A 25993-nucleotide genomic window follows, 5' to 3' on the forward strand; every position below is an offset into this window, starting at 1 on the left:
TTTCTTTTTAATCCATTTTTATTCATATTCTTTTCTTCTCCCTTTTTCCCTCCTCCTTACACCTTTCTGGATTTCTTTCAACCCTCCGTCTGTAATATCAGCTATTAGCATCTGGAGGCGGACGTTGCCTCAGCTCACATTGTGGTGCCCTTCCATTCTACCTGCGGCGCCGGTGGCTGTGAGCGGTTGACCCTGGGACACAATCCTCTCTAGCTTCACAGCACTGCTGGCATGTGTGCCCGAGAGCTTGCTGTGATTAAAGTTGATTTAAAAAATCAGGAGGTAAGGAGGTAATGCTCCATTCACCCAGCTGTACCTGGAGCCAGTCATTCATGCTTGAGAGAGCCTATGGCTGCAGGAGAGCTGCATTTCCTGGGGGTGTTGGGTGGTGGTGCAATCAAAAGGGCTAAAATTGTATATTAGGTGGTGGAATTTGATCTCCAACATGTAGGGGCAGATTTTAGATGTGGCACACCAAGGAGAAAGCCTGTCTGATTTGCATGACAATGTTCTGCTGCCTGGGAAATGTGTAGGACATGGAATGAAATACAGCCTTGGGGAAGCAGCAGTTTTGTCCAAAGAAATGAAGAGATATTAATTTAGTAAAATTGCATAGATCTTTAGTAGGTGCAACTCTGGAACAGGAGCCAGTGTTTTCTTTGATGGGTCCTGTCAGTGATGAGAAATCAATCACAGTGCACAAACCTGAATTTCAGCTGGTTGATCCAGTCTCCATTGCACCTGTGCTGTTCCTTCATTGCTCTAAAACAGAATGTGGCACATTAGGTTTCCTTTTTTAAAGACAAGCTTAAAAGATGATACACTTAAGTCAAAAATGAAATTTAAATAAGGATGAAACTGTAGTTTATAGTAATAACTTAGGTGCATATAATCTCCAAATTAAACATTTGTATGTCCTCTGGGACACCTGTAAGGTAGGCAAACAGCAGAGGTATATGCCTGCTGGTTGTGCATTAGAAAAAATGGGTGGAAACTCAACCTTGTTACCTAACAGGGTGGCTGGTGCTGCAGGGCATCTTTATTAGTCTGCTACTAATGGGAGCAGTGATGGGAACCAGGGCAGGAAAATGCCTGTCTATGACTAAGCAAAAAACATAACCTCAGCTTTCATATATGGATTATTGAAGTGAAGCTCTTAGCTATTTGTCACTAGCTGAATAGGTATTTAGATGTTCTGGGAAAAATAATTAAATCATCACAGTGTGAAAATATCTGAAAAACTGGTGTCTAAAACCTCAGAGATTTTTCTCTAGACAGCAGCTACTGTTTGGGAAGAGTAAATTTTCTTCTAAATGGTTTTCATAAGAAAGATATTGTTACCAACTCTTCTTGATACTCAGCTCTTTTAGCATTAGGACACTTGCCCACAGGCTGAGGAGCATATCCTTTGAGCAGTGTTTGGCTAAATGCTTGAGATTTTCATCTCAGCACTCAGATAAAACGTTGATGGCCATTTTCAGATTTTTAGGTCTTACCATCATCTTCCTTCATGCTCAACCAGATTATTTCACCCAACAGTGGTACCAGGTAGCTCCTAAGTTGCTATTCAGAGAGAGATCCTGAATTGCCCTCAAGAGGTGCCTGACTTATTTCTCTTGCTTATATAAGTAGCATAGCCTATGTTGTGCATTATAGGCATTATTATGCATTCTAGGCTGTGCTACTTATAACTAATTTGTGTGAGGTGAACAAGGCACAAGGCATATGGCTTTAAGAAATCACTCTGCATTGCCTTGAAGGGTGTTACCTATTGCTGCTTAGTAAGTGTTTGTTTCCTTTCAGCACTAATCTCCCACAAAATATTTGACTTAAAACACTGGAGGCTTACAGAATTGATATAGACGGGCAGAGACAGCTCAGTGTAGGCTTCTCAGCTGTGGCTGACCTTGCCCAAAAGCAGTCTTTTATCATGCCTCCCCCAGGAAGACCCATGATAGCACATTACTTCATTTCGTTTCTTTCTGGAACATCTCCTCCTGAATTCAGAGTCTGTTCCAGCTCCGTGTGTTGCAGTCTAAAGGGAATGAGGAAGCCCTGTAAGTTGTTCTTTAATTTCCTTTGCTACAGTTAGATATTTGGTCAGCCAGAGTCACATGGTATTGCTTTTGATTCCCCAATGAATTGGTACAACTTTTCAAAACCAAAGCCAAGGCAGGAACAGTGGAGCTGCCCAGCTCCTAGACAAGCCCTCCGCACTCGTCACAGCAGCCGTTGTTGCAGAAGAACGAAACTTGAAGCCGTACGTGGCTCTTTTCTCCCAGAGCCTTTGCGCTCGGCTCTCTTCCGCCTCCAAGTCCCTGAGCCCAGTGATGTTGCTGGTACCCCCCAGCACCTCGCTTCCTTCCTCCTGACTGCTCTGCGCAGCCCACGTCTCCTCCACGAACAACTTGATCTTATCTCATGTTGCCCTCCTACATCTCCTCCTTGTAACAACTTCAAAACCCTCCTCGTATCTGATTTCCACCTTTGTTTTCTCACCATCTCCTCTGTCTCCAGTTCTTGAAGTGTGCATTCAGCTACAGTTCAATGCTATGAGCTAGCAAAACGAGTGGATGGTTGTACAGACTAACTCGTGATGTGGCTCTGCTGTAATCCTCAGATACGTTTTTCCCCTCCTTTGCTCCTTTGTTCATGGTTACCCCTTACTGTGCTCCTGGAATTTCTAACCCAGACGATAAATGATGACAGTGGAGATTGTAAAGGTAATAACAGAAATGAAATATCAGGCCAGGTCTTTAGCTGGAGCAAATCAGCTGCTGATCTAAACCAGCTGGGGATTTGGCCCACTCTAAAATGAAACTGTAGGATAGGAAGAATCTGTATAATTTTTCCCCAAAGAGCACTTTTGTCATGATGCCAGACTGATGTTTCTATTCTTGTTTTTAAAAATAATATATTTTAAAAAGTGATTGTCTCATTATTGCCCACCTGTGGTCACAATATTGGTTCTTTCAAAAGCGAATATGCCAAGTCCTTAAGGCACTCTGTGGTGACTCTTGAAATGGCTTCATTCAGCACCTGGGGTTTCTCTTTAAAACTGTTAATCCAAAAAGACACAAGACCCACATTTGTTTCAGTACCCAGCTCTTAGTGGCTGCAGAACGCCTTACCTCAGAATTTAATGTTTAATGATTTTTTTTTGAGATTTGATGGAAGGCATCAGGACACCCCCTTCCACCTCCAGGAAAGAGGACATTTAGGAGTGAAACATTCTGCCACACAGTATTTGGTTCATGAGCCACACATTTGGCAGTTTCAGTTTTATACAACCTTAGATAATTATACCCAATATCAACCCAGTCTTGCACAGCTCAGCTTCAGGTTATTTCTGTGTTTACTCCCATGCATAACTGGACCAGGAAGGAATAGGGAGCCGAGAGCTTGTCTTCTGGGTGCCCTTCCCTGCAATGGCTGAGTTTTCTAGATGGCAATCTGGAGTCCGCTACTGCTTGCAGTCTCTATCAAAGTGTAAACCAAGGAGATGGTCTTCACCAATCATTAACTACAAGGCTGGCATAAAGGGCTAAGTCTAGTAATTGTACTTCTAAAAAAAAAGTGTCCACAACTCTCACGGTAGGTTCTGTTCAGCCTCACCAGTCATGACATGTCCTTTCTTGCATGCAGCAACAAAAATAGACCCAAGTGCTGAAGGAGGGAAAAAAAAAGAAAGAAAAGAAAACCCAATTTGTTCCCTATTAAGCTGCTGAAAAGCTTAAACCCATTTCTATTCCAGTTAGTAGCTAAGTGAAAATGTAACTGCTTTATATATTTCACTAGAATTAAACTTAAACCTACAGAATTAGGTTTATTAATTTCTGTCAGTGCTCAATGGGGAAATAAGAGTGCCCATTCATTAAGGATACACAATTACTGCAGACAAAAATGAAGCACAGTGCTATTAACCATAATAAAAATGTTGAACACTGTGGAAATTTTCATTAAATAGAATCTATTCCTTATATGACTCTACTTAATCCTTTCTGTCTTTTTTTCCCTTTGTGTTCTCCAACTCATTTTATTTTATTACTTAACTTTTATATATGTTTCTTAAAGTAATTATGATTAAATATTTTTTGGTAGTAAACAGTGTTATTTCATTAAAAAATCTTTCCCCACACTTATTCAGTGAAAAATAGTCTTTGGAAAACAATACAAGCATTAAGTAGGGCTTCATTATTATTTTAGCTCATAAACATAAAAGGGAAACATGCAACAAATGAGAAAGAAAACCATACCAGCCTAGCCACTAAAATGTCATTGACTTCATGGAGTGGATCCGTAGTTGGAGGATACTGGTGTATTAGTATAAGTTCACTGAAATCAACTGAAAATCAAAATGGTGGTTATTTCAGAAAAGAAATAAATGTTCTAGGGAGATTGAATGTGTTCATGCTTTACTAAAAAGTTAAGCCAAAATAATTAAGTATGAACAAAATATTCTCAGAATTTTAGTATCTTAACATACACTTTGAGAAGTCACTGATCCCACATTTAGACTCTGAATTCCTTATCGCAAACAGTATGTCATTTGAGGGACATAGCTTTCAGTGCTTGAGAAAGATCATCAGTTAGTAACTATGATATGGATTAGCTGATGACTTCAGCTGATGAAACTCTGTTGAAGCCAACGGGATTATGTTCATTTCCAGTAAATAAAGACCTGTCTCCAGATGAGTTAAAAACGATTGTGACAGTGCCTGGTGCAGTGGATGACCTGCGTTCCTTGCACAGAAGTAAATGAATAATAAATAGCTTTGCTCAGTTGATCAAAGATATTTATTTAACCTGAGGGCTACATTATTAAAGACCTCCTTAGGAATGTCTATGAGGATTTTGTTCATGTTCTTGTACTTTCGGAGTCCTGAGCAGTTTTCAGATTGTCCGTACTAGACCCACAGCTCCAGCATATCAATAAGTAAAGCCAGAAGACTTGGGGAATGTAACTGAAGAGGAACGTAGTCTGATGTGGCCCAGGGAAGAAGGGATGAGGTGAACAGTGGTGTTCATGTGAGGTAAATGTGATGCTGGATTTGAGGAGGCTAGGTTAAAATTTTACTTTGGATGACAAGAATCATTATAGACTTGCACATAGCTTTTAAAACCGCACTAAAATTCGCTAAAACTGCACACACTATTGTCATTATTTTGGATTATCACTGTGCTTCAAAGCTGTGTCCCCCGAAGTTTGGAGTCTGCTCTCTAGACTGATAGGGCCTTCCTTTGCAAGCGGGTCTGCAATACAAACTACAACAAGAATATTAAACAGGCTGGAGAGGTTAAAATCCAGTGGGTTTCTAGGCCACTGATTCAAGTAAAATTCAGTCCTAGTTCTTCTCTACATTCTTTTCCTTCATGAATGTCTTAGGACAAAGGGATTTCCTAGGTTAATATTTTTCAGCTCGCCCTGGCAACTCTTGAAAAAGGGAATGGGCATTTCTTAATTTATGCCATAGTGATTGATGACCTTGGCAGATTTCTTATGCTTCATGGACTTTTGCTATTTCTATAGAAATTATTGTTTAAATGATTCGTCCCAATACAGACTATTAAGATGACTGACAGGAAATGATATGACTCTACTGTATTTGAGCCATCTAAGGCAAGTTACCTCAGTCCAGCCAGAAGCATAGACCTTCTTGAGTAAGACTTCTGCAGTTTCATCAGTGCTTGTAGGCCTCAGTGAGGGATTTTAGTTAGCTCACTGTTATTTGTTGTTTGTATAGTTCTGTGGATGCGATCAAATGTGAGCATGAAAGATTTTTGACCAACTAGCTGATTTGCAGGGACAAATGACTCTTGTGCTCACGAATAAGGTAGTCTAAATGCTACCATTTGCACTTATGAAGAATTGTATCAAAAGCCTTTTCAGAGTTGGTCGGATAGGTTATTTATAGATCTTTTTCTTGGATGACCTGATTGATGATATGCAGATGGTCAAGGGGGCATTAGCTTCTTCTAAAGCCTTATTGTGTCCAGAACTGTTTGAAGTCTAGCTTCTTATTTCTCTCTATTAATAGCACCTTTCAGTTTGGGCCTTGGTTGCAGGCTTGGATGTTCCGATAGCTTCTCTGTTTCTTTATCCCGTTTTCACCCGGGAGCTGAATGGGACACTTGTTTGACTTTCTGGCATTTAAATACTGGGAAAAAAAGGCACCCTGAGACAGAAAAGATGGGAAACCACTGTATTTGTCCACCTCTGCATCCCCCAGTAATGGAGCACATGACCCTGTTTCCATGATTTGGTGCTGTATGGCTGCTGGAGGACTCCTTTTCACGTTCGGATGTCCTCTGCAGATACAGCTCTGAATCAGAAAGAAATTGCCATGACCATTGCCATGTTCTTGAATTTGATGGACAAAGTAAGGTGTGGAAACATAGAGATGGATTATAGCCAAAAGAGACTGTTTTCTGAATAGACCTAGGCTACTTAGCATTCAGTAAACAGCTTTAAAAAGGACACTAAAAACTGTCTATGCGCTTACTACCTTGGTGTGGTTAACTAGTCAGAGTATAACCACAGAAATATGAGTGCATTTCAATAAACATACAAAATGGCTTCATTTTCAAAGTACAGTAGTTCCCCTAGGTATTCTAAAATCTATTCTTCTGTAGACAAATATTCATTTTCTTTCGGCATTAATTGTAGCATTGTTGCTGATAATGCTTCCTGCATTATACTCAGCTGCTTCATACTGTGGATAAGAGAAATCAGATTGAGAGCAAGAACAGAAAATACTAAGATTGCAGCTGCATCTCCTGGGGAAATTATTGCCATTTCAAATGTCAGTCAGCCTGATTCATTATTAAAGGGGAGCACAAGACACCTCCTGCTTGAAAACTGGTCTGCACAGAAATGGCAAGCTGATTTTATTGTTACTGTACTGATGATGTAACCTTATCAAAATATGCAAAGGTTCTGTTTTGTCTCAACTACAGGCATAACCTTTGGTATCCTGGGTAGTGGCTAAATTAATCCACTCCTTCAGAACAATGCGGTTTCAAACACGACAAAACCCTCCCGTTGTTAAAGAACATTTATCTGCTTTACTTTCATTTGCATTTTCCATAAATTGAGTAGCAGGAAGTGTGAAACACCTGAAGTTCAAAGTCTCTGGAATGCACAGATGTTGATTTTCATTATAGACTCCAAAGACTGGCTCCTAAGCAACACTGCAGAGATTTTTGTGTAACTTAACCACTTTCCATGGGCGTGCGGGGACTTGGAAAACTCTCCAAAGAGCAATACGATGGATTCCTGGAGGATTGGGAATGGCTGGTGTGCCAGAGTGAGAATTGAAGTTATTGTCAAGTAACCTTTTGATTATCTGGTGGGATATTTCCTTAGTTTGACTGGGTTTCTTTTCAAAGATAAAGTTGCAAAATATCACAATGCTTCTGTTCTTTTAATACCCCTCTGCCCAAAGATATAAAAGTGTGTTGCCAGCTCAGACTCTTGGTTGACCTTCTCTTACTTTGTTATGTATAATGCATAGCAACGTATGTTCTCGGTGCTCCTGCAGGCCTTTGCTTATACTGCCTGCTCAGATTTACTACTGTGGCAAAAAGAAAGGAATGAGAATGCCTTAATGCACATTCACTCCAATGAATGTGGGGAATGCTGGGCATTTCATGAGCATCGCCCTGCTAAACATGTTTGCACAGCAGCTTGTGGCATTTTTGACTGCAAATCTGTTTGGGAAGCAGACCTGTGGTTGGGTGCACCTGAGTGAGGTATTTCCCATGTAGTGGTATGTAGGGCGGACTAGGTACTGGTATTCACAAGACCGTATAGCATGTTTTTTTAACCCAGTGGGGAAAGCTGGCTGTTTAACCTGTCACTTGGTGTCCACTTAGTCACACATGATGCTTTCTGTGAGCACTGTCTAGCCGAGTGTTGGCGCAAGCATCCCATTAGCGATATTGCGCCTCCCTTCAACAAAGGCAACTCCGTGGCTCAAACGTCCAGCCTTCCCTTCGCCATCTACACCAAGGCATTCAGTGAACCCTGCCTCTGCTTAGTGGGTATAAATGCGTATATTATTGTTTATTGCCTACTAAGTGGGCAGAATGTCTTGTCATCTTGCAGCTATCCCTCTTCTGTTTTCCCCTCTGGGGTGGGGGAAAAAAAAGAGGCATTTAGATTAAAGCCTTCAAATTGGAAGCACAGAGGAAAGAAAGTCATTAGTGACACATTTTTGAGAATCTCCGTGTTAAGATTAAACCATTTCTGATTGCCCAGCTCCTTGCATGTAGACCTAATGTGAATACTGTGTCTGAACTGAGTAATAAATTTGTAGCAGGAGTTGGAGAAGACAGAACTAAAATCCCACTGACGCTGTGGTACCATTATACAGTATTTCCCAATTCTCCCTTCCCTTTCTTATTGGAGAGTTCCAGAGGCCAATTTCAAGCAAGGTATTGAGCTACTTTGTCACTAATGAAAGTGTTAAATTGCTTTCTCTTTACTACTCCTACCAAATTCATGGTTTCATCTGGAAAAATCCCTACAGTGGTTGCAAGGATTAACAGGGGTGTTAAATCTCACCTTGCATAAACACACCTGGAAGAAATACAATTTCCTTGCTTTGAACTTGGATGTGATTTCACGATTGTGAGCGCTGACTCTCCATGCCAGACATTTAGGTGGTGCACACTGACAGATGCCTGCATCAATCTTGGGAGCTGTCTTGAGGATATGACCTATGCATTAAAAGGAGGTGTAGTCTTGTACTGAATTATAGCCAAGAAGCACTCAACGCAATTGTGGCCAGGTCAACTTTGCGCTTCACTGGTCCTCAGTAGGTCGTTCAGGCCAATTTAAGCCTACCCAGACTGTTGGCGGTCCCAGGAAGCCATTAGAGTGTACAAGAATTAGTTTATTCTTTAACTTGCAAAACCAGGACAGTACTTGCATCATTTAATGTAGGCAGGGTGGAACTCTATTAAAAATGGTAAACATTGGTATGTACACTTCTTCAGCTTGAAAAGGTGATAAAAAATAACTATGTGAGGCTAGGTACTTGTCCTTTTCTTTGGAAACCTTGTGGTGGTGATCTTGGTTACCTTGCAGTGCTGTGCTGTTAAATCATCCAACAGGGAGTGATGTAACGTCAGGCCTGTGCAGAACCTGCTTGAGTGGCACACAAAATTGCTGCGCTAGTTTGGGAGGATGAGTCATCGAAGGAAGTCGCTAGAAGAGTATTGCACAAAGCGCAGAGAATTGGAGGTAAAAAATGCAAAGAGTGTTGGGGTGAGGATGCTGGATTTTAATATACCGATCTTGTAGTGCTGAAGTGCTGATAAAGCGAACAGCATTTGAGAACACACGAAACCTACAATTTACATCAGCTAACTGCGAAGAGGGAAAGAACAAACATGGACCGTTATGGAAACAGGCTGCAGCCATATTTGCAATGAGGCAAATCTTGTGATGGAGCATCCAGATATTTTAGAGTATGCTCTGCGTTATGAGAACATTTATTTCTACTCTCAAGTCAGTAATTTGCATATTTTTTCCCAAATAATAATTGAAAAGGAGCTAGCTTATAAAGTATTTGGCCATCTAGTTTTCTCTAATTGTTGATGGCGGTCTGGAATAGGAAGGGCTTCCGGCAGCAAATGTGTAAATGTAGATAGTATCTAAGATCAAGTATTGCTATAGTTCAGTCTCTCAATTTTGGGCTTTTTGGTAAATAGCATGCTGAAAGGATTCAACTTGAGCTGAGAAAACTGTTTCAAACAGCAGATGCAGTGGTGTGCGTGCATCCGGCTGTTAAAGATCTAATTCAAGTGCATTCTTGCATATTCCTTTCATTTCTTGTCCCATTCACATATCCGTTGATTTTGCCCTAACCTCCAGAGACTGTGCTGACCTGAGCAAAATTAGTGTTTGTGTCTCTGCCATTGTCAAGTCTTCGGTGGGGCAAAATCGCCTCCTCTGACTTTGTATCGAGGTGGTGCTGCTGCAGAAGACTAGGGTTCCCCAGCTGGAGTTTCCACAGGGGGATTTGCCTGCCTGGACCCCAGATGACACAGAGGTGGTACCTGGGAAGCCCTGGCAGCGCTGGTACTGCAGAAAAGTCCAGTGACACCTCTGTAGCAATTCGGGGCTTTGACACCTGCTCAACTACGAAGGCGATGTGTGAAAGCTTTGCTTTTTGCTGCTCTGTCCGAAGCAGTGCAAAACAGTCCCAAAGGCCTGGGCTGGAAGCGAGCAGCATTACTGTTAGCGGAACAGTTGCAAACCCCACTTTTTTTGACTGAAGCAAACTGAAGACCAGTGTTTTCCAAGTTACGTCAAGCAGGAAAGAAAGTAATCAGTAAGATCTTTACAGTTGGAGACAAATATTGAAATGACCAGAAATACAAAAATCTCCTGAGAAGTTTATTTGTAAAACAGGTCTATTTCATCAACAAAAAACATGTATCAGTTTCTCAAAACCAGGATATTTAGACTCCTACAAAATATTAATGCAGTTGTTCAGGGTGATGGTGCGAAAATGGACGCTGACTTTAGTATGTACCTGGCATAAAGGGTAGTGCAGAACAAGGATTGCTGCATTGTCTAGAAAAATAAGCAGCAATCATTTCCAGAAACGAATACCTAGCACTATGTGAGCTATCCGTGTCTGCAAAACATGTGAATGTTGAGTGTATATTCAGTTTACTTTGGGAGTTCAGAACAGAAGACAAATTCTTTTCTTTTTTTTTTTTTTGCTAGCACCTCACACAGCTGACTGTGCTTTACTTCTACAAACACATTACGGCAACCTGAGCATTTGCATTACCAGTGATTCTAACAGTCATAGACAGGGTCTTTTTATGATCATTTTCATACCAGGCAAGATTAGGCAAATGGCAAGCAATTAACAAAATGTTTGCAAAAAACTGAAATTAAAATAATGCAAACTTTCTGCTTTAGCTTGATTTTTTCCAAGCAAGTAGGAAAATATAATGAAGAATTTTTATCAACTGACTCAAAAAATCAGGCCTGGAAATAAGAAGTTAGCTAACTTTCAAGGAATGAAAGATATGAATGTTTCTTTCAAGGCTTAAAAAATAGTTCCAATATGATACACGTGAAAATAATCTGCTTTTAGGAACTGGGGTGTTTGTAGTATATCAAATAAAATATGTCTCTCTTGGACTTTTTTCTGTGGTCACATTGTTAAAAAGCTTTTAAATTTATGTTGTTGTTTTGGCAAAAATATGAAACTGATGAAAAATTATGGCTGACAATGCAAGTTGGAATGAATAACTACAGATATATGTTGATTTTAGCCACTGATTTTCAATAGCAATAAATCTTGAATTCTACCAACCCAACTTATGGGTGTCTTTCAGCACAGTCAACCACAAAATGCAGTTGAACCACTCACATCGCATAATTAGAGCAGATGCTGGTATAACATGCAACTGCTGTTCACGCGTTATTGTGTGAAATCCTGCCTTTCCTGTTTGTTTGTTGTTTTCTTTCTTCCCAATAATTACCCAGGCAGCTTTCAGAAATGCTCCACTGCAAGTCAGAGAGGACCAAGGTATTTTTTTCCAGCAGTAGCCCCAGAACAATTTTGGGAGCATGTGTGTATGTGAGCGTGTGATTTAGTCTAATCAGAGCGTTGTGTACTTTAAAGAGGAAAACAGCGGTTTTTGCTAGTGATGAGGACCAGATAACTGGGCAGCATAAGGAACGCTGAGAAGCATCATGACTGAATCCAGACTGAACTGAGAAACCTGGGTTTTATTCACAGCTTCTAAGTTGCGAATGGGCCAGTCATATTGCCTCTTTTCTACTATTCCTCTTCCCAAACTTTCTGTGTTTTGACAGGTTAGATGTAAACTAAGCTGTGCAGGGGATGGAAACCCCCTTTGCAGTATGTTGTGCAGCAGAACAGGGCCCCGATCTTGTCTGAGGCATCGAGTCAGTACTGCAGTATAAATAAAAACTAAACAGAATAAACGTCAAGCTGCGGGAGGGGGGTTCATAAATTCATGTCACTGAATACAATGTCTGGGGGGTTTTCTGCTGGATTTGTTGCAAATAGTTTGAAGTGAAGCTTTCCAGCTGACAGAAGATCATTCAGCATTAGCCATTTAGCAGCTTTCACTGAAATGGAGTGAAATAAGTTTGTTATTTATTAAGTTCATCTCACAAGTTCCCAATTTGGTGGAAACAGTTTTATTTTGCTTCACATTTAAAACCTGCAAATAGCTGAGTTAATTTAACTAAAATGAGCATTCTCAAGATGACCTGTAAAGGGAAAAAAAAATCCAACCCAACTGTACTTTAATCTAGAAACCATCAAAGCCTTCTTGACACACGTATTATTTTAGGGCTCAGAAAAAATAAACAGTTTATGTGGAAGATTAAGAGACAGTTTGGAGTTTGCTTTTGACATATCTTGTCTCCAAATCTTAGCTGAGGATTTATTGGAACACTATCGTGTCAAAGCTACTTCATTTATATGATAACACATCTGTAATGTTTTACAAGTGCAGCAGTCCTTGTTGAGAATGTTGCTTTTTAAGTCCTAAATTACAGTACCTGGAGAGGTATGCATAATTATAGTGCATGTTAGCAAATGATAGGATGCATTTTCCCCTAGGCTCTCCGCATTAATCATCAGCAGAGTGGGTGCAATAAAATCATAATTGCTTCTTCAAAAGTTATAATCTAACTTATACAACTTTAAGTTAGTTGTATGGCAATATGATACCGACTGTCAGGTAGCAAGCCCTTTTCCTTCATTTCCTTAAAATTAAGGCAGTGTTGCTTGGTGGTGAACTGTAATTAGCATCATTTTCATTTACAGATTTGGGTTTTAGATCCTGAGTGAGCGTATGATGGTGTAAGCTCCAAGCTTGATGAAACGATGCTGATTTACATGTGCTGAGGGCCTCTGGGCTCATTGCTGCTTGTTTGGTAGGCTGCTTATTGCTGTTTATTCGGTAGTCGGGTGGATGATTAACCTCTTCTATCTCTTTAACTAGCCATTGTATCTGGAAGAAGGGCTGTGTCAAGGAAAGGAGGTGTTTTACCTAAGAATTCTGTTTAGTATACTATTGCTTAAATATTTGTTTCAAGAGAAGAAGATCAGGAGGAGAGATGTTTGTTGCAGAATGCAGACCGTGTCCTGCCCCTGCAACCCGTCTCAGGGAGGAGTTTTACACTTCCAGCAGCAGCGAGGCTTGAGGGAGGTCTGACACCCTTCCCTTCCCTGCCTCCCCCGTCCGCCTGCCCACGCAGCTTCCCTGCCTGCTGGCAGCACTGATGCTGGCTTGACCTCACAGGGAGGCAGTTCTGAGATTTGCACTAGCACTGGATTTAAAACCTCCCACCCCCCAGAAAGTGTTGAATAATTTCGTGCTAGTTTTTCTCCTGAATTCACTCCTTTTGTTGTCGGATGAACGTCAGTGACCTCGTGTGAGACTGTGTAATCGGTAAGTGTAGGATGGAACCATTTAAAGATACTTACATTAACTGTCATAAACTCAAGCCTGCAATCAAAGATCAAAGCAAAGCTTTAATTATTTAGGAAACATTACTGATGTAATCAATACAACTTACAAAAACAAATGTTTAACTCTAATTCATTGCCTCTTAAGTTGATACATATGCATGCACACATGCATGCATGACATGCATATGCGCGCACACACACACACACACACTCATATATATATATATATACATACATATATGCATGCGTATATATATATAAAATCAGGCTTATGTTCTTTGAAGTTTGGCCAACTTTTCAGTGCGGTTGCAACAGTCATGTGTATAAAGGCATGTCCACAGGCCCTATTGCAGCCTGTGGGTTCCCAAAGGACTCAGAAGGTTAATGGATGTGATAACGAAGCAAGTTTTTTCAGTTTTGCACAACCTTATTCCTTAAGATCAGATCTGTAAATTAAAATCTAAACCTATGTATTGAAGGCTGGATCCTGCAAGCTAGCTATTCTGGCTCCAATCCAGTAAAGCACTTAAATATGTGTTTTAACATTAGGTGCATGACTAGTTATGGTATGACTTCAAAGAGGCTTCTTTTGCTTAAAATTAAGCACATGCTTAAATGTTGTGTTATATATTTGACTGAGGCATATACAAATGGCTGAGCCATTGCTAGAAAGCTCAGCACCTTGTTTCTTAACTGAGCAAATAAAATCATAAAGAAAAGAAAACAAAACAAAACAGAAGGCTCCTCCTTTTCTAAGTAGTGTTTCCATTGTTGTTTTGTGCCTAATTTGCACTGAAACGTAAAAGCGCACGCTGCTTTCCAGACCTTTAAACACAAGGAGGAATATGCTCAACTTGACAGGAGTTGAAACGTGGAGGTCAAGGGAAGGGCTCCTCTCATTTCTGCTCTAAGTGCTGGCAGTCTCCCCCTGAACGCCGCAATTTCGCGTGCACGTTTACTGCGTGGCGTGTGCCTTTGCTGTGCGCAGATACGGTTGAGCCTGAAGCAATTCTTCCCAAAATGAATTGAAACGTCGAGGGAGGCAGTTGGTATGTAAACTTACATCCACTGCTTGCATCCAGTTTTGCCCATCTTTAAATCTGGTTTTCTTAGCATGGCAGTTATGTATTTAAATACTTGATTTGCATAGAATTAAGCTACGTACTTTTAAAATGCATTCTATTGCTAAACACCATAATACCTGAAAAAGATACACATTCAAGGGAAACTTTCAAAACTAATGTTTCACACCAATTGAAATATTTGCTGCAATGCAGAAAATTGGAAAAGTTACTCTTAAACAGTTCACTGGGTTTTTTTCTTTCAGTTTTCTAAGGAAACTGTCCTTAAAGATATAAGAATTTCCATCTTTTATGTCAGAAATACAAAATAAAATAAATAGGAATTGCAGCGAACATCCTATTAATCAGGGCATCTTCACTTCAATTTTGTGAGGCTTTTAAGTATCTTGAAAATTTGAATTTTGTTTCACTCTGTGACTTGCTGGTGTTAATAGCCAGTGTTGTTTTGCGATCAAATTTCTCAAAGTTAAAAATAGTTTTTCATTAGCTAAAATGTACCATGCAATTGTGCGTTTAAGCAACATGTGCAGTTTGGGGGAAACTAATCTAAAAAAAATGTTGACGTATTTTTGGTAGACTGAAAAATTAGTGTTAAATTATTTTAAAATGCACCCCAAGTCACAGCAAGCTGCTGTGTATAAGAGCACACTGCCTCCTCCAAAGTCATGCTTATCTTTAAATTTTCCTTTCATAAACAGTTGGCAAATATGACATCAATTTAAGCTATAATGACCACATTTAATTTTCATTTTAAATTTATTCTGTTACTATATATTGGTATCCTAGCTGATGCCAAGTCAGCCAGCCACAGGTCTGTTTTTCATTTATGCATTGAACTTCTTTAGGTTAGACATGCTCAAGAGTCCTGGTTTAATGCATAACCCTAATTATAACTTAGAATTAAGCTACTGCTGACTGCAGCATTTTAGGCTGGAGAATCAAAGAATGTATCTAATGAAAAAAACACAGCTCCACCCCTCACTAATGCCTTATCTTTATACATTTTTTTACTTAGACTTTTTTTTTTTTAGATTGAGTGCATAATACAGCTATAAAACAGCAGTTTAGATAATGTAGTCAGCCTGTCAGTTTATATATTTCTACTCTGAGCTTAAGGGTTTTCTCTTTATTTTGAATTGGGCCTCACTTCTTCTTAAAATGCTGGAAGCTTTGAAGAGATTGTAGCATCACAGACCAGTGATAGCTCAACATACTAATATGTCGTTATGTTGGACCTATTATCTGTGCGCTATAAAACTGCATTGTTGTTTAAGCTGGTTGAAATATTTTTGCAAAATGTTTGTTTTTGGATGAGAAATGCCTTTCCAACCATGTAGAACTTTGATGAGGAAATTCGTAGAACATTCTCACAAAAATGGCTTTTTTTTTTTTTGTGGCAAAATGTTAAAACTCCCATTCAAAACACTGTCTGGTGTATAGAAAATAAAAATACTGGGTTTTCCTCACATGTTTTACCGAAAATAAAAGATAGTTAAGGGCAAGCTCTTGTGCTCATATCAAACCTGCCTGGGTTTTGTATACTGGAGTGACTTGTTGACAGCTCAGTGGAGAGGAACAGCAGGGTAGTTTCATAGGGTCTTTACTCTGGAGTAACTCTGCTGTATGAATAGAAGCGGGCTTTTGGAGGGGGAGATGATTAATTCAGAAATTATAAGCCATGTTCCATACGTCGGAAGGAAATATGGCCTGGGGAGGTGCCACAGCCGTGAAAAGTAAGATCAAGAAGAAGAGGGATGACCTGGGAGGAGCTTCGTGCTCAGATGAGAGCCCAGGACAGCGTTCCTGCAGCGGGAGTCGATAGCCGGGATCAGAGCAGCAGCAAACAGGGACACTGTGCTAGTTCGCACAAGGCAAAACTGCCAGTATGAGATGGGGGCAAGCTAAAGTCCTTGCAAGCTACCTTCGTGCACCTGCTTCTCTGCTTTTCCTTTTCTTACCCCGTTAGCGAGCAGAGAGGAGAACCAAAATACCTGTTTGTTCTGATTCAGGTTTCCCACCTCAGGCTGCCTGTGGCGTGGCAGTACTGCGGCAGTGGCACGTACTCCCGCCAGGCCCTTGGCATGCTCGTCCCGTAAGGCCTGTCTCAGAGGACGTTCTCCTTCGCGGCCGTGCAGGGTCCCTCTATGGTGCCATGGTGGCAGGAGCTGCTCTCCTCTCCCTGTGGACCATCTGCAGATAGTGCACCTAATTCGGCTCATTTTCCTGGTGTCACACAAGGGTAACACCTCCGTTTTCTTACAGTTACTCCAGATATGTGCTGAGCTATAGGGTTGGAGAAGATGAACCCTTTGCCACTGAAATATGAGACTATGTGTTTTGGTTCCTATAATGGTTCTTATGGTTGAGTGCTGTTCGTAGGAGGCCAGTCAGAAAGAGTAATGCTTTGTGTGATTAAAATACTAATGTTCTTCTTCTTTGGAAGAGAAAAATGATAAAATGTGGGTTTGTACTAGCATTCCACTTGCTCAGCGTGGGCATGTAGCAGCACTGCCAGGAGTTGGTAGCATTTACAGTCCTGGCGTGAACGAATGCGGACAGAAGCAATGGAGAAACAGGCCACACAAGCCCGGGGGCTTGTCCACACACAATACTAGCATCAGTTCAGCTGCAAAATCCATTTAGCTAAACCAGTGTATGTCCCTGATTGGACACACTTAAATTGGTTTATAACCAGCTTACATCAAATTAGTTTAAATCAGGATGTTACCATAATAGCTGCATCAACCAGTAATTGTCTAATTTGATATAAGATGGTTGCAAACCAATAGCCTTGCTTCCACACAGGCTTTTGCACTGCTTTAAATCAATTTAATAACTGTTAAACTAGTGCAACTTTTGTATGTCGGCCAGCCCTAAAGCCCCAAATCTATGAGAGCTGGACCTGGGAATGTGCTGGGGCTCTGTGCCGGTTGTGTGGTAGAGCATGTCTGCTTGATACTAGTGGAGAAGAACATGACAGACTGTTTAAAGCAAGAATGGGACACAAGGCACTAATTTTCCAAAACAGTTTATTGCTCTATACAAGGAAAAAATATGAGGCAAAGAAGTTCTGAACTCATAGCTGTGACCCAGGGGTTTTAATGAGCCGTGTTCACAAGCGCTGAGAGGTTGAGGACAAGCTGCCTGAAAGCTTCCCAGAGCCAGCTTGGGTCCTGTTTCACTGATGGTGTGAGCTGGAGCAGCGCTGAACCTTCTCGAGGTTTAATCGAAGGATAATGACCCCCAGGAGGCAGTGGGGCCAGTTCAGCATATTCCTTCTTTCTAGCCGGTCAGGATAGGGCTGGAGCAGGAAATATTAGTGAAGGTTTTATATATGCTAATGGCGTTTCAGATTTTTTTGGAAAGATGAAACCCTATGGGCAGAAAAAACAGGCAGCTAGAAAGCAGGACATTAGGGAAATAAAGTCAACAGGAGAATGCCACCCCGAGCGGGGTTATCTCAACATCTCTGCAACTAAAAATGGTCTATAATGTTTTCCAAAATGAGCTTGTGCAGAGCAAAGAGAATGTCTCTAATTTCAAGGGTTCCCAAAATACTTCTGGAACGAAATTCTCTGCAGTGTGCTGCGGGCGTTGATCCTTCGAGTGCTCAGGAGTACTCGAGCTCTGAGTTCTCACCGTTAAAGCTTTGTCGACAGTGCTGAAAGCCGTCCTCTCGCAGGCCGAGCCGAGCTCAAGAGGCTGCGTTGCGTTCACAGGCTGACTTTCAGGCTGTTGCTGGCACGCTGGCAGTGAGGAAGCATGTTAGGCAGGGAGGCAGCGGGGAATTCATAGCTGCCGAAGCGGTTCCCCTACGGATGGGACCCGGAGGTGAACGGCAGGAGCTTTCTGTTTGTGTAGGTAATGGCAATAGAAGGCAGCATTTTACCAAGGCAACGCTGCTCCGGGTACCCAGCGGTCAGTGTCCTCGGGACCTTTTTTTCCTGTGACTGTCACAGAATACTCCTTCTCCAGTCTGCACGTTTTTCTGGTAGAAACTGTTTTGTCTTTTAAGAAATAGAAAGGCAAATCAGTTTTCTGTTCCTCCCTCGGGCTTTTCCTGAGTGTTTGGAACAGCCAGGCAGTACTGTTTTCCCAGCAATAGAAAACGTAGCAATGCATTTCACCTGAGTGAGGCTTCCGGATATTTTCATGCTTCATATATGTAGGTTGAGATGCTGTGGTGAGGAGCATTCTGCCCACCAAAGTAATCCTACTGGATTTGAGAGCAATGTGTTTTGGAAAATAATACTTTTGTTAAACTGTGACTTGCAGAGGATTACAAGTAGCCTTGAGAAACAGTGCAGATCTGATGTCCAAGGGAAGAGTAGTACTTAGAGAAAGGAACGGTCTACTTACATAAGAAATATATTTCTTACAGTATGCAAACCGTCCTTAAAGACTGAAGTGGGCCAAGTGAGAGAAAAAGTAAAGCAAGCTTTGGAAAGACAAAGCATGTGAAAAAAGAAAATGAATAGAAAATAAATAGACCCCTGAGGGGTCTTATTAAAAACCAAATCACAATTTGTGGGAATTGTTTCCATAGCTCCAGTTGGTTGTGTGTTGGGCTAAGAGGAACTTGTGATAAAGCAAAGACAAACAGCTGGTTTACCTTTTTTTGTATTATGGTTCAAACCCAAGGTATAGCTAAGCACTTGATGTATAGGTGGTATTCTATTTATGAGAGACAGATGCTTTCCAAAAGCCCTCTTAATGTAAATTTTAGTCAGCCCACAATTCTGAGAAGGGCAGCAGATCTGATTATAGATGTATAGTTTCTAGATGACAGTATGGTGATTTGTTTTGTTTCAAATTTCGCTAACTCCAGTGGGGAATTAACCCTCCTGAGTTAGTACTGGGAATGGTCTTGGCCCTTTTTGTTTCCAGCGTGAGGGCTGGTTGCCAACATGGAGTTCTAAAGTCACATTTTCACTTGCATTCTGGGCAATACCTCCCACATTTTGGACTCTGCAGTACTCAGTGTAAATGGTTCCTCAGAGCTACTTTGGCAGCCAAAAAGAGCAATATTGTATTTAATTTCTGGCACTGCCACTTGCTGAATTGTCGACACAGCTGTAGCAAACCTCCAGGTCTGGATATATCTGGCTAAAGCAGAAGATCGCTACATTTCATGATTGAAATCCATGTAATCCATGCCACTCAGGATCTGATCTGGGGCAGCCAAGCAGAAATGTAACTCCTTTCTGCCAAAGGCATTTCAGCAATGAATTCAGCATTGTTCTGGAGGTAAGGGGGCACAGAGGTGAATTCCTGAAGAAATTAACCTTTGTAAGGGCTGATGCCTTCTTCCAGTAGGGTCTACCAGAAAGTTCTGCTGGCTACAAACCAAAGTGTTATTTTCTTAAGAACAAAACAACAGTGCATGTTTGCTATCAAACTTTGACTTTTTCCTTCCTTGTGGTGCCACTGTGGCAGTAGATCTGTTTTGTTTCCAAAACGAGCATTTAAGAATTAGGCTCTAGGCAGAAAGGGCCACAGCTTTCAAAAGCATTTTCTGCCCCTCAGAACCCAACCAGGTTAACTTATGCTGGTCCTCAGTAAGTTTGATGAGACAAGAGAAATCCCTCAAACAAGGGAGTTTCCAGGAATAATGTTTCCTTCAGTTTATGTCTGGCATGGCTGGTGGCAGGCACCATACTATAGTTATGCTGACACCGGTGAAAGTTCCTCAGAGGTCTGATTTAAAACACAATGCAGCACATGCAACAAAATTGTTTGCAGCTTTAAAAAGTACTGCATACAAGATAAATATGCATATGTGTTTGTGTAATTGCCACAGTTGGCAGTAGCAAAAACCAGAAGGTCCAAGCATGCTGAGCTCCATCATATTGCTGCAATGAAGAAGATGGAGCTCCACTCTGCACTGGGCTCCGTTTCATACGATCTCCACATGCCTCAGGTTCTTTCAGATTTATCAAGATAGCCCTGCTGTACTGTGGGGTCTCCACATATGTGTGCTCCTCTTGCCAGCATTGCTTTGTCTTCAGTACAGATGAATTTAAGTGAGAGAAAAGAACTTACCATTGTCAGTGTGAAGGTTTATCCAGGGACAGATCTTCTGTTTGTTTTAAGGGTGCTGAACTTTCCCGGAGCCAGCTGTACTGCTGGGATAAAGTATCCTTGAAGATCAAGCCAAGCTTTCATACAAATGTCTTGGTGTGGTTGCAAAGGCCTAGTCACCCCAGTGTGGTGAGCTGGGGCCTCACGGCTAGTAGAGATGAAGTGTGCTGGAAATACAGCCACAACCTACATAAGTCCACCTGTCCAAAATCTAAGAGAAACAAGTAGGCTAAAAGAGTCCAGCAAGCCACAGCTTGCTCTTATTGGAGGTATTATTTTTCCTTTGAACCAAACTACAGTGCATTAAACTTCTCTTTAGTGCATCGAGAAGTGGCACAAACACTGACTGTAAATAGCACTGCAGAGCACCCTCAGCCTCATGAATCATCTGCTCTAATGCTTCAAGAATGGACAAGCAAGAGCAGTACTGCAGGAAACAGTAATTTCTGGTGCTGTTCCCATACTTCCCGGAATATGCTGCCATGTGAATCTGCCCTCCTGAAATCCATAAAACCAGCAAGCAGGCTCTCAAACATTTAATTTGAAAGATCTCTGTTTAAATCATTTTTGACTTGTGCCAGGGCAAGCCTGTCCTCCAGCTAATTACATTCTAGGGGCCCAAAGCCAGCTAGCGAAAACAATTGCTTCGTAACCAGTTTCTTTTTGTAAACTTGAACTACTTAGATGTGCATCGTTTAATCATAATAGAGCCATATGCGTACAGCTTCACTTGTCTTGAAACCAAAATTAGAAGACATTTTGGCCTGTTTCTGAAGTGCCCGGATATAAGGCAAAGTGCTGTGAGCGCTGCAGCGGGGGTACTGAGCTCCCAGACCCGGCCGGGGTGGAGGGAGGTACTTGCAGCCTGATCACTTCGGGGCAGCAATGCTCTGCGCTGGCCACACTGCAGCAAATACCTCCTCGGGGCAATTTCAACGTTTTCTGCCTGGTGGGGTTGTGCACTAGCACTACGGGAGCTAAAAGTGGGACTAAGCTGCTGGACGTAGGGCAAAGCTTAATCTCATCTATGGGCAGTTTTGGGGGAGTGTATGCTGCTCCACAGAGAGTTGTTTCAACATGCTTCTAAAATACAACAGAGGAACTTTCCTTTGCTAGATATTTACATATTTTGCAGATATTTGAGAAAAAGTAAATAATAGCCTTAATGATATTCAAACCTCTTTGCCTAAATAGTGCTTTCATTTGCATGTCAGTCTAAATACATCTCCGGGTACCTTGAAAGATCTGGATAAGGAGCATGCTCAGTCAGTATCTCAGAAACGATCAGTGAACAGCCATAGGAGGTATTGCATCCGGAGGACAACACTGTAGCACACAACAGAAGCCCTAGGGTTGGAATCTGAGCTTGCAGTTGTGTTCGGCCAGCATGGCTTTCCTGCAGCCGCGGCGGCTTTGTTCCGATGGGAATAGTGTCCGAGTCAACGAGGCATCTTCTGGTGCTCTTCAATAGCCAGCTCTGCTTCTCTGCCAAAATCCCGGCTGATGTGGAGAGAGGACAGTGAAACTGTTTGGTCATTCCAAAACATTCCTAAAAAGCTTTGGATAAGCTTAAGAAAACAATGTAATCATCTCTGCATAGGTATCCTGCTACCACCCCTCTTTCCTCTATTAAAGCTGTCAGAACTTGCTGAGAAAACTTTTAAGAGAATTTACCAATATGGCTTTAGTTTCCAAAATACAAGTTGCTAAAAGGGCTGATACTCTGAGTGTTACTTGGCTGTAACGATTAATTAAAGGTCTCTTGAAGAACTCTCTGTGGCTACAAAATTGCAACACAATTTGCGGAGGCCATAAACATTAAAGGCTGCAGCCCAGCTTGCAGCCAGCTGTTGGCCAGCAGCTGAATTATCCCGGACAGGGATAATGTGGAACATACCAAGGTAAGATTAAAAGGCATACTTCGAGGATCCCTTCATTTGGGTGGGATTCTGCTAATTTTTACAGTAATTCTTTGCCCAGCACTCAATTCTGAATACATTTTCCTGTGACTGTCGTGGCTTTTGGTCATCCCAGCAGCCTCCAGCCTGCTAGGGGTTCATGCTGGGGTAGCCCCAGAAGGTAGTGCTGGTAACTGATGCTACCTGGGCTAGGTCTCACTTTCTGTCATGCTGACGTGTTAGGAAATTAAACCTCCTCTCTCTTGACAGTGCTTCTGAATATTGATTTCTGATTCCACAACCTGGCCATTATTTGAAACTAAACCTTGCCGCAAAGGAGAGTGTTAAAACATAGGTCAAGGACAAGCTTGTCCTCCATGCCTGCAGCAGCTTACCAAGGGCTTTGTGAAAGCCATTTTGCCATGAACGGAAAAAAAAAAAAGCATATTCAGCATGAATAAAACGTGACAGTGATGTGCTAGCAAACTGTGATCTGTTTTGACTGTGGTAATGGTGTAAACTTCAATGGGTGAGGGCAAGATCACCGTGCACTGAAACTATGAAATCAGCTTAACGTGACCGCAGTCCACTCAAAATCCTCTGTCACTCCTGCTCCATCACTGCAATATGCTGTGACCGTGACGTGCAAGCAGTGAGACCAAAGTGACATACGGCCATGGAGTGACAGCAATGCCAGCGAATATGTGGTGCTTGCTGTTTGTGGCCAGTTAGCCGTGGGAACGCCGACTGGCCAGGGCTCTTTGCAAAGAGCTGGCAGCAATCACTCGTATAAATGATTTTAACTGAAGAGAGCTTGGTTTTGAATGTATAATACAGAATTCCCCGTTAGCCAGCCTCTATAACCATGCAGTTACCTCCGCTGCCGGCTGGCAGATTTGCCCTATTTAGAGAGCTTTTTGATATTTGATGCTGTTCATTTTTGCCTTAGCTTAATACAAAATATAATACTGATAGATGATTAACTTAGATACATATGAAGATTGATATAATAAAAGATCAACATGTCCTTGGGTTTAGTGTACATAATTTTATAGGGAAGTGTTTTTTCCCCTCTCCATTTAGCTTGATTATTCAAGAGTTCTTTAACCATTACAACAGAATCCTTTTCAGAAGAAGAGCATTTTTCTTTCACCCTAGTTGCTATGAGAACATGAATCATCTCTTTAGCACAATAGCAACAACTGTAGTGCTTAAGTGCATCCACTGATTTTTTACTGTTTGTTCTTTGCTCTCAACAAGATAAGCTGTTGTTATTTCTTTCTTCTTGAACAAGCGTAACATGATTGCTGAAGTAGTAGGAATAATTGGACCAAATAGTGAGGCAGTTAATGTAAACAGAGAGAATTCATCGCTTTCAAGTACAGTAAATTGTCCTCCAAAAATATGGAAATCTTGTCTATTTCTTGTTGTGCCCTAGAGCAAATTTTGTTGAGTTTGTTGTCACATCATTATTTTCGGACTCTGTGAAATTGCTAATGAGGAGCAGGCTGCTTTCCTTGGCGTGGCGTGTGTCTAAGGCTGCGGTGGGATATATGTAGACCAGGGCTAAACCGCTGGCACCAGGAAGGTTAATGTTCTCCCGAACCAACTATCCACCACAGGTGTCAGTTCTCACTAAAACTGTTGCCAGGGAGCCCGGTTGTAGGCGGGATGGAGCTGGCTTCAGCTGCAGGGAATTAGCTTCTGAGCGTGCAGTCTGTTGGGCGAGCCTCAGCTTGGGAGCTGAGAGGGGGATGACTCCTGCCCTTCAGGATGGTGACACCAAGAGTTGTTTTGTTTCGTCCCTAAGACTGTGAGCCGTTCCTTTAGATGACTTGCTCTGGGGGTGTGTAAACGTGATTTTAAATTTCTTATTTAACCAGTAGAATTAGTTATTCTTTCTGAGAAACTGAGGATTGCTAAGTGCAACTTATATTTGTATGTTCATTTACAAGCTACTCTTTTGCTTGCTGCGACTCAGTGTTAAAGGCAGTATTTTCACAACAGTTAAGTCTACTTACTTGAGTAAAGTGTCTTCTCTGGAAAGTGCTTCTTGAAGACCATAGGCTGGTGGAGGTGTTTTTGCAGTCTCTTGGGTTTTGCTGACCATTGCCTATATTACAAAAACCTTCCTTCTAACCTCCTACTGTTTAAAGATACTTGTGAAATCTATGTTGCTTGTAGACAGGGAAAATTTGCTATCTATGTCATAGTGGAAATGAAGTGTGTCCTGGATGGGATGAGACAAGGCCTTGTGAGAAGTTTGTAAAAGCACTTAAATGATTTGAGGCTAGTGACAAGGACTTATGTGCCTAACTTAAGGAAGGAGCTTTTAGTTCATCCTCCATTGGCACCTGTGGTTCACATAATCTACTGCCCCCTTTAAGATGAGAATAAATGCTACACAAATATGTCTAGGCAGGTGAGATATGTGTAATGATCAGTTGAGACAATTTTCCCAACAGCCCTCTTAGATTTTAATTATTTATGGATTCATAAGTGCACTTCTATAGCACAGGTGGATTGGAATGGAAAGAATACCAAGGCTTATATTCAAGCACTATTTTATTGGCATAATAATTTTTTTGCTACTAAAAATATGTAAAATCTCTCCTAGATCAAGTAGGCATCTGATGTATTGATTCTGTGTTTTTTTTGTTTTTTTTTAAATCAAATGATTGTTATCTGGTGCTTCTAACTTTGAATAGATTAAAGCAATGGCCCAGACCTTTGGCTAATGTAAATTAATATAACTCCATCGACTCTGGGGAAACAACATGGATTTATAGCAAGTGATGAATCTGTTCTTACTGCTTGATAAAATATAGAGATTGGGCTTCTTCATCAATTCTTGTCTAAGAACTAAAGAAAGAAAAGATAATAATGGGGCTACAAGTAGGGGTATGACTCAGTGTTATTCTGATCTTAAACTTGTAACCTCAGGGGAAAGAGGTCTGAATACTTGGCATGGATCTTCCTTAAGTTTGATGAACTGCTTCACTATTGTATTTAATTGTTTGCACCTAGTAGTATACTAAACTGAGATTAAATCCAATTAAGCAAAAGAACAGTACTGCATTAACTTTGGTTGAGAGTGTCTCATTAATTCGTATTATGTTAATGTAGGGTAAATCCACCAAATATTATTTAAACATAAAAATACCTAGGTAATCTGGTAGGCCACACTAAGCTTCTGTTCATTCTTTTTGGATGTTTTCTACAAATAACTAGGACTTGACTAAGCTATTTCTTAATTGTAATGTTTTCCTGTAAGAAATGTCTGAGACTTGTATTGGCTCAGCAGCAATGAAACAGCAGAAGCTCTAATGTAGAAACAAGTTGTGATATTAATGGGGAGGGAAAAACAACTCCTAAAGATCAGTATTAAGAAATAAGTTCTGTGGTGATGGTAAAATGTCTAATTTCTTGATGGCTTAATTGTAGTTTGTGA

This window comes from Apteryx mantelli, chromosome 10, assembly GCF_036417845.1.
Source record: "Apteryx mantelli isolate bAptMan1 chromosome 10, bAptMan1.hap1, whole genome shotgun sequence".
NCBI classification, from domain to species: Eukaryota; Metazoa; Chordata; class Aves; order Apterygiformes; family Apterygidae; genus Apteryx; species Apteryx mantelli.